We start from the raw sequence: 12,307 nt of genomic DNA, 5'->3' as shown, positions 1-12,307 counted from the left end.
CTTAGTTGGCATGCATGATACTATATGATACTCCCATTACAACCAGCCTAGTGAATTGATGCGATATTTATTCCAGATGATCAAAAGCTATTTAAAGAAAGAAATATCAATGATGTTGTAGTGGTAGTACCATATATACTCTCATCTCCTCAAACTTGCAACAGCATACGACCAGTCTAAAATCAGTTCTAAGTATTAGTAGACTTAAGATGAGAATATCACGGTTCACTTGTAAACTAGGATTGGAGGGTGTCTGGATGTTGGCTTCAATAGTTTTTGAGCGTGTTTTTTGGCAGTCCCGAACACCTCGTGTCGGGTCGGCTGCTTACCTAGGAGTCATGTGAAAGTTTGCTTATTTTATTGACCGGGCATGAACAACCCAGGGATCCTACCTCTGCCTGACCTCGGTGTGTGTCAAACCGGCGCCCGGGCCATATAGGCGTTGAATGATCACCCTCTGGCACAAAACATACTGCAGTTCAAGCGATGTAACACCGACTGGGAGTTTGTTCCACAGAAGTTTCACGGCGTTCAAAATTGAGTAGCAGATCAGTTGACACGGTATAGCCGTACCTAAGTGTAGTAATGCAGTTTGACTGAATAGCGGGCCCCCTTGTATTGAGAATGTCCCACCTCTTGATTGTAACTAAATAATTTTAGAATAGTGTGTGGCGTTGCAGCCCTAATACGAAGCACCAGTGTGTGTGGCATTTCCAGCGGCATGTTCCCATTTTGCCACTTATCGAAAAGGGGAGCAACGTAGGCTGTTTCGGCGTTTCTAAATAGAGCAGAAACGCCACAAGCCGTGGCGTTATGAATAAGGTGAGATCGTGAAATAAATTCTCTGGGGAGTTTATTTTGTGTTAAAGTTCTCTTACATGATCAAAATAGTGGAAAGAGCCTGTATTGAGCAGATCCCGCCTCTCGATTGTAACTCGGATGTTCTCTTACATGATAATTTTGGAATAAAACCTCTCCAGCCGTAAGAGAAGTATTCCGTCTGTTGTAGTTCTCTTTGAGAGGTACACGAGTTTATTTAAACTCGGATGCCTTAATTAGTTAATTAATCAGCTCATTCTTGTTTGCTCGATGTCACATCTTGCAGCCGCTGCGTCCTAAAATAAATTGCATCAGATCGCTTAATGCTTTCCTAAGTGCCTAAGACAATCATGAACGGAGCATAGCTGGGATGGTTAGGTTCTTATGGTGGAACCAAACCAACATGGTTCAAGTCCTAGACTTGGCACCGGTGGTCGCGCTTTTCTCGATTTAATTCAGGCCTTTCGATGATGTGCATTCAGTGGGAGGTGACATTCCTGTCAACTATGAAGGTGTCTGTGTCAACTTCGTCAATATGAAGATGTTGTGCTGACTCAGTATCTCAGAGGTGCTCATAGGGGGTGTGCGTGTGTGCATGCGTGCGTTGATACTGTTGAGTGTATGTCCATGTAGGTGAGCATTGAAGTTTGTATTCTGTTAAAAAAGGCAAGACAAACTAACACAAGTTAGTTTTGGTGTCGACCATCAGAAGTGTGCTCATTTAAGAGCATCTGTATCAGATGCGCTATAATGGGTCAAACCTCTAAATTTGCAGTATAGATCCCGTAAAAAGCGCCGAATAGATCCCGTAAAACAGCCTACCCTTAAATTTCTTTTGCAGCTGCCCGTATATTATCCCCTACATACCTCAAATATACAGTGCATTAGGAGGTTCTTGAGTTGTTGGATCTAAGTTTTACATGCAGGCATTATCAAAACAGTGTCATCATCATATTGTATTACAGGAAAAACAGAGCAGGGGTGACTCTAAAGAGCGGCTTTGATAAGATCTGCATGCATGGCTTCATTAAGGTTGAATGCAGGGTGTCAGTTGCAAGCACAAATAATAATGGAGAGAGCGGATCCCCTTTGCCTAACACCTCTCTTGCAGAGAAACTGCTTGCCAGGAACACCATTCAATAACACAATGGAGTACCTAGACTTGAAGATCATATCCATCCACAAAAGCCACTTCTCCCCAAAACCTCTTGCTTTTAGGATCTCTAGAATAGTGCCATGCTCAATTAAGGCAAAAACCTTTTCAAAGTCAATTTTTTGATGATAAGCTACTTTTTGGACGAGTAAATTTATGAATAAATTCATATGCCCAGGCTAAGCAGTCTTGAATGGGCCTTGACTTAGAAATCCATATTGGTTAGTATGCACCAGCTTTAGAATGATCTTCTACAGTCTGTTTCCAAGAGCTTGGTTATGACTTTAATTGAGGAGTTCAGTAAGGAGATGGGCCTATAATCGTTGGCAGAAACTGGGCAGTCTTTCTTTAGGATGAGAGTGATATAGGAAGTATTAATGCTCTGCAACCTAATTGACCCCTTAGAGAAATCTTCAATGAGAGCATAAAGGTCTAGAGCAATTATATCCCAACAATGTTTGATGAAATTGGTGTTAAAATCATATGGCACAGGTGACTTATCAGAAGATAGTTCTTTCATGATAGTACCAACTTCATAGAAAAAAGTTGTTCAAGCACAGACAGGTCCAAATTTGATTTCAGCAGATCTCCCAAATTCCCCTGTCTTTCTTTGGAGTTGATCATCGCCGTGCATTATCCAGTAATACCTCCCACTTGGAATGTGTGAGTGGAACACCACCATAATTCCAGTCGTGAACAACCAGGTCACCTCTAGGCGCCATCGAATACGTCCTACATAATAACTCCTAAGACAGTTTTCCCTAGATGGACTACGATTGTTTCTTTTTGCACGGAGTGGACAATCCACATCTATCCATGACTAATTTTAGATATTCTAAAAGTATAAAGCACATAAATAATTTTCCAAGAACTGGCAACTAAAGATGCCAATTATTTTCATTATGATTGGGGAGCACGGCATCATTCACAAGAGTAGTATCTGAACAAACTGAAATGCAAACCAGCACCATCCTGGAATGGAGAAGTATTCCTCCCCCCTACCCACCTGGAGCCTATCCCTCCACCACAACAATATAATCATTTCCTTAATATATTTCAAAACGTATGGATCTTTCGCTTTATCTTCATGGTACATGCATGCAACATTTTGTGGGGAACCTTTTTTGGCCTTCAGCATTGAACTAGTTAGTACTCCCGCCGTAAATTAAATAGTGATCTAAACGCTCTTATATTAGTTTACAGAGGGAATACTAACTACTAACTACACTAATCCCCTAAAAAAACTACTAGTAACTACTAAGTTTGCATAATCTCGAAGGAGGCAGATGTTTTCCGAGAACATAGAGGAGCAAATAAAATATAATTGGCATAACAAACGAGGCTACAGGACGCTTCTATGATCCGCTTTTCCTTCACATGATATTAAGGGCAAAACCCCGCTTCGTGGCTGCATCTTACATCGTGCACATGCACACCAATAACGTGCCCATTTTCGGATCCCTCTCATTCCAAGAAATGTTCCTCAGTTACCGTCGCTCTATTTCTCATGTACTTCTACAAGAGTCACTTCTACTAATTTGCATGCTCTGGAATGGCACAGAAAGCCATACATTAATTAGGACTTCGTTCCCCAAATACATTTTGATCTTCCGTATGAGTCCTAAAAAAATTCTAGAAGAAAATGAGGTACTTGTGTGGCTAACTGGATTTATTGCCTCATACTAAGCTTACTTGATAATTGTCATCGAAAAAGGTAAGTGTGCAATTTCCATGGTTTGATAGTGAATCACAGAGCGAGGCACATACAAAGTGATGGATGCACTATTATTGTGGCGATTAGAATTGGAGAAACCCAACAAGGGAAGGCGAAGCTTTACTTCGATAGCACACTATGCCGGTATGAGATCATGCTAGAGATGATATGTTCCAAGACACTGGATGGTTGTGAGATTAGTCGGTACATATGCATGAAACTAGATTTTATTTTGTGATTTTTTTTAGTTAGTGGTTGAGTGCTTGCCTGAATTCCAGAAGGCAAGATATATGCTTATTTTCATGGTTCAGGTATCAAGTTCCACATACAAAAGCAGGACAATACAATAAGCCGTTATAATTTTGTTATCGAGTAAACAACCAAGGCTCAAAATTAAATTGAATTTACATTATCTCATAATAAAATTTCCATGTCGTTGTAAACTTGGCGAAGTTTGAGTTCTTTATGGCTGGTTGCTTCATGCATTTATGTTGTCGAGGCTCCAATTACAAACTAGACGCACATACACACAAACTCACTTTGGCTGGATTCCCAGTCCAAGCTTTATTTATAGGTCATATCATTCTAGATCAATCAAAGTCACTCCTCACATTTCCTCAAGAAAATAGTACTCCTTCATTTGTTAATACATGGTCATAGCAAGCCTTGATTTTTACCTTGATACCTATAATTTGAGTTTGTGGCCTAGTATATAGAAATGGAGGGAGTAGGAGAAATCTATACATTATAAATATAGTAAGTTAAATATTGTGTGAGACTGACCCATTCACAGCACCACGTTTGACCTGATTTTTGGGCCTACTTGTCATTTTTTTTATCAAATAGCTAAAAACATTCGATTTGTGTAAAGCTTATATAAATATACTTGTTTTCTTAGGTGAAATGAAAAGTCATAGTTACTCCTAGAATTAAGTTGTCGTGAAATTTACTGCAAATTGCGATGCAACAACACTTCTTCATTGAAAAGAGGAGATTAGAGACAAAAATGCCATTTGTTGGTATTCCTACTTCTTAAATGCAGAAAGAGATTACTTGATCCCGAAGTAAAATAGTACTCATAAGAAGTGCAAATCTCCTTTTGGTAATTGCAAAAAAAAGGATGAACAAACTATGGACATAATTTCTTTACTCTAATCAACGTCTGCCAAACTCTGGTACTAGATCCATGATCTGTCGTATATTATTTCTGTAAACCTATATATAATTTCCTGAAGAAAGTCGAGTTTCTACCGCATTTTAAACTTGAGTTATATAGCCTACGGAGTCTTGTATTATTTCCGATACATGTCACCTCTATATATTAACAAGATTGTAAGATTGAATGATCTTTTGCTTGGTCTCTCACTTTTGTTGGATATATGTATACTAATCTTTTCTATGGTTATGTATTGCAAGTGACAAGGGAAAGTAATGAAACATTTCCTTATATTTATGTGCTCTATGTGTGTTGCATTCAAACTGATCGATGTACTCTCCAAAGTGTATATACAAGTGAACTCATCCGTGGTGCCATCGAATAAATATGAGCCTTGCATCAGTGAATCTGGAACTTGAGAAAGTGGTACATATAACAACGCAAGTAAGAAGATAATCATCTCAACACACTAGTAGAAAAGGGGGCAATGGTCCAGGCCGGGTCAGCCCATTAGTCCCGGTTCAATCCAGAACCGGGACCAATGGGGGCATTGGACCCGGTTCGTTAGCCCCGGGGGCCGGCCGGGCCACGTGGGCCATTGGTCCCGGTTCGTCTGGACCTTTTGTGCCTTGCTCCTGGCCCACCACCATTTGTCCTGGTTGGTGGCCTGAACCGGGACCAAAGTCTTCCCTTTAGTCCCGGTTCAAGCCACGAACCGGGACCAATTGGTTGCATGTATATACCCCGCGAGCAGAGCAGTCTCGCTGCTTTGTTTTTCGTGGCCGGCGAGGAGAAAGCTTTGTGGTGCTCTAGCTCACCTCCTATGCACACGAGGTGTTCGATGGAATGCCCGAGCCACACTACTTAAGCTTTCTCCTCTCCAAGCTCCACCTCCAAGCTCCATTTTTCTCAATATTTGTCTAGATTTAGCGGTCTGTCACGTCCCATCCCCGTCTTCACCGCCGTCGATCGCCCGCGCCGATCTCATCGCCGACACCATCGTGGTGAGCCTCTTGTTCTTATCTTCTTTCTGAAAGTAAAAAAAAAAACTCTTACTTGTATGTTTATATAGATACTTGTATAATTTTCTTACTTTTATTATTGCATCTTATATAGTGCGATGGTTTTGGTATCCGCCCCCGTCGGCCCTTGTCCTGTCTATGATTCAGATGTGGTATATATTATCTCTTCATAACTATTGGTTCATTTATTGTTTATGACAATTATGCCGACCAACGTGACATAGATTTTATTTATCTAGGAGGTTGTTGAACCAGAAATTCCAACCGACCCTATTGTCGAGAGGTTAAATTTAGTTGAAGAAGAAAATAATTTGTTGAAGGAAAAAACTAGAAAAATTGAGGAGGAGAAGATGATATTGGAGTTGCATGTTGCGGCTGTCGTCGATGATCACAAGATCAAGATGGATGCAATGCGCTTGAAGATTAGAAAGATTAGAAAATATGCCATTCATACCGAGGCTTGGTATCATTATGCTGTTGGATCAGTTGTTACATTGGTTGCGATTATGATCGCATTTGTTTTCGCATTGAAAAGTTTTACATAGTTTCAGTGTATGGTTTAATTAATTTAGATGCTCTGCAGAGCTTTATGTTGTTAGATGAGAACTATGTATGTACTTTGGTTTTAATGTGATGATGAACTTCTATTAATTTGGTCACTTAATTATCTATTCATGATGTTCTGTAATGATTTTTGACAGACTTAATTATATATAATGCACGCAGATGAACCGGCAATGGATGTACGGTTCAAGACACACCTCCGAGTACATTAAGGGCGTGCATGATTTTCTCGAAGTGGCTGAGGCAAACAAGCAGAATGGTTTTATGTGTTGTCCATGCCCTATATGTGGGAATACGAAGTCTAACTCTGACCGAAAAATCCTCCACACCCACCTGCTTTACAAGGGTTTCATGCCACACTATAATGTTTGGACGAGGCACGGAGAAATAGGGGTTATGATGGAAGACGGCGAAGAAGAAGAGTACGATGAAAACTATGTGCCCCCTGAATACGGTGATGCTACTGAACATCAAGAGGAACCAGACGATATGCACGATGATGCTACAACGGGCGAAGCTGCTGAAGATCAAGAGGAACCAGACGATGTGCCCGATGATGATGATCTCCGTCGGGTCATTGTCGATGCAAGGACGCAATGCGAAAGTCAAAAGGAGAAGCTGAAGTTCAATCGCATGTTAGAGGACCACAAAAAAGGGTTGTACCCCAATTGCGAAGATGGCAACAGAAAGCTCGGTGCCGTACTGGAATTGCTGCAGTGGAAGGCAGAGAATGCTGTGCCTGACAAAGGATTTGAGAAGCTACTGAAAATATTGAAGAAGAAGCTTCCAAAGGATAATGAATTGCTCGACAATACATACGCAGCAAAGAAGGTCGTATGCCCTCTAGGATTGGAGGTGCAGAAGATACATGCATGCCCTAATGACTGCATCCTCTTCCGCGGTGCGTACAAGGATCTGAACGCATGCCCAGTATGCGGTGCATTACGGTATAAGATCAGACGAGATGACCCTAGTGATGTTGATGGCGAGCCCCCCAGGAAGAGGGTTCCTGCGAAGGTGATGTGGTATGCTCCTATAATACCACGGTTGAAACGTCTGTTCAGAAACGGAGAGCATGCCAAGTTTATGCGATGGCACAGTGAGGACCGTAAGAAAGACGGGAAGTTGAGAGCACCCGCTGACGGGTCGCAGTGGAGAAAAATCGAAAGAAAGTACTGGGATGAGTTTGCAAGTGAGCCAAGGAACGTATGATTTGCTTTAAGAGCAGATGGCATTAATCCTTTCAGGGAGCAGAGCAGCAATCACAACACCTGTCCCGTGACTCTATGTATGTATAACCTTCCTCCTTGGATGTGCATGAAGCGGAAGTTCATTATGATGCCAGTTCTCATCCAAGGCCCTAAGCAACCCGGCAATGACAATGATGTGTACCTAAGGCCATTAGTTGAAGAACTTTTACAGCTGTGGAATAGAAACGGTGTACGTACGTGGGATGAGCACAAACAGGAGGAATTTAACCTAAAGGCGTTGCTATTCGTGACCATCAACGATTGGCCCGCTCTCAGTAACCTTTCAGGACAGACAAACAAGGGATACCACGCATGCACGCACTGTTTACTTGACACCGATAGTATATACCTGGCAAGCTGCAGGAAGAATGTGTACCTAGGCCATCGTTGATTTCTTCCGACCAAGCATCAATGTCGAAACAAAGGCAAGCATTTCAAAGGCGAGGCAGATCACCGGAAGAAGCCCGCCATGCGTACCGGTGATCACGTACTTGCTATGGTCAATGATTTACACGTAATTTTTGGAAAGGGTCCCGGCGGACTAGCTGTTCCGAGTGACGCTGGGGGACACGCACCCATGTGGAAGAAGAAATCTATATTTTGGGACCTACCCTACTGGAAAGACCTAGAGGTCCTCTCTTCGATCGACGTGATGCACGTGACGAAGAACCTTTGCGTGAACCTACTAGGCTTCTTGGGCGTGTATGGGAAGACAAAAGATACAGCTGAGGCACGGGAGGACCTGCAACGTTTGCACGAAAAAGATGGTATGCCTCCAAAGCAGTATGAAGGTCCCGACTGGCCTCTCGTCGAATATAAAAGGAATAATAAATATGGCAGAGAAAAAGTTTCAGAACCTAAAGTCTCATGACTGCCACGTGATTATGACGCAACTGCTTCCGGTTGCATTGAGGGGGCTTCTACCGGAAAACGTCCGATTAGCCATTGTGAAGCTATGTGCATTCCTCAATGCAATCTCTCAGAAGGTGATCGATCCAGAAATCATACCAAGGCTAAGGAGTGATGTGGTGCAATGTCTTGTAAGTTTCGAGCTGGTGTTCCCACCATCCTTCTTCAATATCATGACGCATGTCCTAGTTCATCTAGTTGACGAGATTGTCATTCTGGGCCCCGTGAATCTACACAATATGTACCCCTTTGAGAGGTTCATGGGAGTCCTAAAGAAATATGTCCGTAACCGCGCTAGGCCAGAAGGAAGCATCTCCATGGGCCATCAAACAGAGGATGTCATCGGGTTTTGTGTTGACTTCATTCCTGGCCTTAAGAAGATAGGTCTCCCTAAATCGCGGTATGAGGGGAGACTGACTGGAAAAGGCACGCTTGGAAGGGACTCAATAATATGCAGGGACGGATATTCTTGGTCTCAAGCACACTACACAGTTCTACAGAACTCTACCTTGGTTACCCCGTATGTTGATGAATACAAGAACAGTCTGCGCTCCAAACACCCGGAGCAGTGCCATGACTGGATTACATGTGAACACATCAGGACTTTCAGTAGTTGGTTGGAAGCACGTATCAGAGCTGACAACACTGTTTGTGATGAGCTGTACTTGTTATCCAGGGGACCATCTTCGACTGTTACGATTTGGAAAGGATACAAGATAAATGGGAATACATTTTACACGATTGACCAAGATCAAAAGAGCGCCAACCAAAACAGCGGTGTCCGCTTTGATGCAACAACCGAGAGGGGAAAGGCCACATATTATGGTTACATAGTGGACATATGGGAACTTGACTACGGACATGATTTTAAGGTCCCTTTGTTTAAGTACAAATGGGTCAATCTGTCAGGAGGCGGGGTACATGTAGACCCACAGTACGGAATGACAACAGTGGATCTGAAAAATCTTGGGTACACTGACGAACCGTTCGTCCTAGCTAATGATGTGGCACAGGTTATCTATGTGAAGGACATGTCTACCAGACCGAGAAAGAGAAAAGATAAGGAAGCGAATACATCATACGATGAGCCAAAGCGCCACATAGTTCTTTCAGGAAAAAGGGACATCGTGGGAGTGGAGGACAAGACAGACATGTCTGAAGATTATGAAAAGTTTTATGAAATTCCTCCCTTTAAAGTCAAGGCTGACCCCAACATCCTGATAAACGATGAAGATTATCCATGGTTACGGTGCAATAAGCAAATGACACAAGCGAAGAAAAAGTGAAGACTTTCTCCCGCAACTATTATGATGATACCATTCCAACTTTGTAACTGACGAGTATGATACCATTGTTCGTTTTGTACATACACATGCTATGTGTGGGTCAATTTATGATACCATGCCAACTTTTAACTTTTTCAGAGTTCATTTGAAATGCTTTAATGTCTTATGGTTCGGCCCTCGTAATAATTAAAAATAGCAACAATAAGTATTTTGTTGTAAGTAGAAACAAAAAAGGCAAAAAAACAAGAAAGTGTTTTCAAATTTGAAAAGTTATGGCACTAACAGAAAGTTTATAATTTTCCTAAAACTAAAAGCAAAAAGAATTAAAAAATAAAGCAAAAAACAAAAGAAAATAAATAATGCAGAAAACAAAACAAAAAAAACAACAATAAGTATTTTGTTGTAAGTAGAAACAAAATAAAATAAACAAAGCAAGAAAGAAAACAAAAAAAAGTGTTTTCAAATTTGAAAAGTAATGGCACTAACAGAAAGTTTATAATTTTCCTAAAATTAAAAGCAAAAAGAATCAAAAAATAAAGCAAAAAAACAAATGAAAATAAATAATGCAGAAAACAAAACAAAAAACTGGAAAAAAATAAAAATAGCAACAATAAGTAAAGAAAACAAAAAAACAAAAAAATGCCACCAACTGGGCCCACACGGCCTGAATACGACTTGAATCCCTACTTTGGGCCAGGATTCAGGCCCGCAGTAGGCCTAGAAGGCCCATCAGGCAAAGCAGTAGCAACTAGGCCCGTAAGCCTGCAATGGAGAGGAGCTCGAGAGGGGTGCGGCAGTGGGGCTTATAAACCACTGCGCGCCCCTCTCAACTAGCGAGGTGGGACTAAACTTTGGCACCGACGCGGGCAGCACAGGGGCCTTTGGTCCTGGTTGGTGGCACCAACCGGGACTAAAGGGGGGGCATTGGTCCCGGTTGGTGCCAGCAACCGGGACTAAAGGCCACAGCTTCCCGCCCTTTGGGCTGCCGAAAAGAGGCCTTTGGTCCCGGTTGGTGGCACCAACCGGGACCAATGCTCCTTGTATATAAGTAGCACTTCGCAGTTTTGCAGAGTTCATCGCCACCAGTTGCCCCCCGACGACGCCGAGCACATCGTCGCCGCTAGGCTGCCCCGACGCCGCCCGCCGGCCCCGCCGTCGCCGTCGCCGTCGCCCGCCGGCCCCGCCGTCGCCACCGCTGTGAGCCGCCGCGCCGCACCGGCTCTGTTTTTTTCATTTTTATTAGTTTAATTTTTTTGTTTAATGTATATATATATATGTGTATGTATGTGGCTATATATATATGCGGCTCTGTTTTTTTTCATTTTTATTAATTTAGTTTTTTTGTTCATATATATATAATGTATATGTGTATGTGTATGGCTTTGTGTATGTAGATGTTCAAAAATTGTTCAGAGCATGTTTTTGTTCATATATGTATTTTTTGTTCATATGTGTATTAATGTTTTCATATATGCAAAAGATAGATTTTTAGAAAAGTTAGGTTTTTTTTCTGTTCATAGATTTTTTTGGTGATATTAATTATTGTAGAATATGCAAATGTTTGTATATTCATATGAACAATGCATTAGGCAAAACCTTTGTTTTTTTCGAAATTTTCTATTTGAACATTTTTTTAAAACAAGCAATACTAAAAGAATGAGAGGAAAAAGGAAAATAAGAAGAGGAAGAAAGGAGAAAAAGAGGAGAGGAAGAAGAGGAGAAATAAATAAGAAGAGGAAAAAAGTAGAAAAAGAAGAGGAGAAGAAGAAAGGAATAGAGGAGAAAGAAGAAAAACTATTTTTTCTTCTTCTTTTTCTTCTTCTTCTTCCTTCTTCCTTCTTTCTCGTTTCTTCCTTTTCCTTAATTATTTTCCTTTCTCGATACCCCCGCCCCGATAACTCTCGAGGACACCCAAACCCTAGAGAGAAAACGATGTTGGTCTCCTACCCCCTCCCGCCGCGCCCCTACCCGACAAATTAACTCTCTCGAGGCCACCCAAATTTATCAAGTTAAAAGAGCGTTGTCGTCGAGGCCACCCCAAACCCGTGAAGCGTTGTGTCGAGGCGACCCCAAACCCTAGAGAAGCAGCATCGAGGCCACTAACATGATTCCTTATTGTGATTAGCTAGCTAGTTCTATGTTTGCCACTAATATATATATATATATATATATATATATATATATATATATATATATATATATATATATATATATATATATATATATATATATATATATATATGACAAATGTTTCCTACAAGCAGTGGTAGTTACTACCACTTGCATTTTGTATGTTGTATGTAGTATCTGTCAAAATTGAGAGTATGTACGTGTAGTATGTAGTATATAACAATGATTAGGTAGTATATATAGTAATTTTTAGGTAGTATATACCATGTTTTGAGTATGCTCTTTTTTACGTACAAATATGTAC

The sequence above is a fragment of the Triticum dicoccoides genome, chromosome 1B (assembly GCF_002162155.2).
Source record: "Triticum dicoccoides isolate Atlit2015 ecotype Zavitan chromosome 1B, WEW_v2.0, whole genome shotgun sequence".
NCBI classification, from domain to species: Eukaryota; Viridiplantae; Streptophyta; class Magnoliopsida; order Poales; family Poaceae; genus Triticum; species Triticum dicoccoides.
This window is presented reverse-complemented; position numbering follows the sequence as displayed.